Genomic DNA, 2,500 nt, shown 5'->3' with positions numbered 1-2,500 from the left:
CCCATCGTATCCGTGCCGGCCGACCAAGGGCTACCCAGCCTGTAAAGTCCTGTCCCTGCAGTACAGACTCACACGAGGCACATGCTGAAGTCAAGGTCACTCAGGACCTGCACCTTTATTACACAGCTCTCGAGTGCCACACTTGCCTGAGACCTGTCTTTATATATCTGTGTGGGACAGGTATCCAGTGTCTCCTACAAATGCACCCCTGGTGGTCAGGTAAGCTTGTGGTTACAGGTCATATCTAGTTACAGTCATGTATAGCATGGTAAGATACAGTTATATACAGTAGTGTGAGATACATGACATCACCCTCCCCCAAGGTCTTATTGTCTTTATAGATTCAGTCTCTCAGGTGGTCTACGCTCTCGTGTGGAGCGGCTTAGTTGTGGTTCAGTTGTTTGCCTTGGTGCCTGATTTTCTTTCGGTGTGATTGCTGGTATCTCACCTGGGCTGTCTGTTTCGTTCAGTATGATTGCTGGTATCCGCCTGGGCTGTCTGTTGAGACTGCCCTTTCCTCAGGTTGTTCCCGCTGTCTGTCCACCAGGTGTGGTGTGAGTTCCACATTGTAGTCTGCCTCTGGTTCTGCAGTGTTGTTGGTGAATCTACTGTTTACTTGGTCTACATGCCTCCGGCAGGTTTGGCCATTGTCCATTTGTACCACCAGTAGCCTGTCTCCTTCCTTGCCCATTACTGTCCCTGCAAGCCATTTGGGACCCCTGCCATAGTTTAACTCAAAAACTTTGTCCCTTATCTCATTCCATCTCCCCCTCGAATTTCTGTCATGGTACTCGGTTAGCTTACGGCCCTTTGTCTCAACGATTTCATGCATGTCAGGGAGGATTAACGAGAGCCTTGTCTTTAAGGTCCGTTTCATCAATAGTTGCGCGGGGGGAACCCCAGTCAACGAATGCGGACGAGATCTGTATGCCAGCAGCAGTCGCGACAGGTGACCCTGCAGCGTGAGACCTTGGATTTTAAGCATGCCTTGTTTAATGATCTGCACTGCTCTCTCCACCTGGCCGTTGGAGGCCGGCTTGAACGGTGCCGTCTTAACGTGATTTATGCCGTGGTCACTTATAAAATCTTGGAATTCTGCGCTGGTGAAGCACGGACCATTATCACTGACCAATATGTCAGGAATGCCGTGCGTCGCGAACATGGTTCTAAGGCGCTCCACAGTGCTGGAGGTGGTGCTCGAGTTTAAAATGGTGCATTCGATCCACTTAGAAAATACATCTACAACTACAAGGAACATTTTGCCCATGAATGGGCCCGCATAGTCTACGTGCACCTGTGACCATAGTTTGGTAGGCCAGGCCCAGGGGCTTAGGGGGGACTCCCTGGGGGCATTACTGAGTTGGGCACAAATGATGCACTTTCGAACGCAGAGCTCCAAGTCCGCGTCAATACCAGGCCACCAGATGTGGGATCTGGCTGTGGCCGTCATGAGAACGATCCCCGGGTGCTCGCGGTGGAGCTCCCGGACAAATGCCTCTCTGCCTCGCAAGGGCATAACTACTCGGCTGCCCCACATCAGGCAGTCTGCTTGTAGTGACAGCTCATGCATGTGCCTGTGAAAGGGTTTGATCTCCTCGGGGCAGGCATCGCGAGCCTCTGCCCAGTCACCGGTTAGGACACATCGTTTTACTAAGGATAACGTGGGGTCGCTGGCCATCCAGGCTCTGATTTGGCGAGCCGTCATGGGCGAACCTGTGAACTCAAAGGCATTGATTGCCATGACTATCTTACAGTCCTGTTCGTCAGACCCTTCCATAGTCGCCAGGGGTAGCCTGCTGAGCGCGTCGGCACAGTTGTCTGTGCCTGGTCTGTGCCTCATGGTATAGTCATAGGACGCCAGCATGAGTGCCCACCGTTGAATTCGCGCCGAGGCATTGGCGTTTATTGCCTTGCTCTCGGATAGGAGAGACGTGAGGGGCTTGTGGTCGGTTTCTAATGCGAACTTGGCCCCGAAAAGGTATTGGTGCATCTTTTTGACACCGTACACGCACGTGAGCGCCTCCTTCTCTACCATTCCGTACCCACGCTCCGCCCGCGAAAGTGACCTGGAGGCATAAGCTATGGGTTGTAATTTTCCCGCACTATTGACATGTTGTAAAACGCACCCGACCCCATACGCTGACGCATCGCATGTGAGAACTAGCTTTTTACCTGGGACAAAGAAAGTCAAAACACTGTTGGAACATAGAAGGTTGCGTGTCTTATTGAAGGCGCGTTCCTGGGCGTCCCCCCAAAACCAATCGCACCCCTTCCTGAGTAGCACGTGGAGAGGCTCCAGCAGCGTGCTTAAGTTCTGCATAAAGTTCCCAAAGTAATTGAGTAGCCCGAGAAAGGCGCGCAGTTCCGAGACATTCCGGGGCCTGGGTGCCAGGCGAATTGCTTCTGTTTTGGATTCTGTTGGGCGGATTCCATCAGCGGCAATCCTTCTGCCCAAAAATTCAACCTCGGGTGCGAGAAACAGGCACTTGGATTTCTTGAC

Source organism: Pristiophorus japonicus, chromosome 27 (genome assembly GCF_044704955.1).
Source record: "Pristiophorus japonicus isolate sPriJap1 chromosome 27, sPriJap1.hap1, whole genome shotgun sequence".
Lineage (NCBI taxonomy): Eukaryota > Metazoa > Chordata > Chondrichthyes > Pristiophoridae > Pristiophorus > Pristiophorus japonicus.
Note: the sequence above shows the minus strand (reverse complement) of the source record.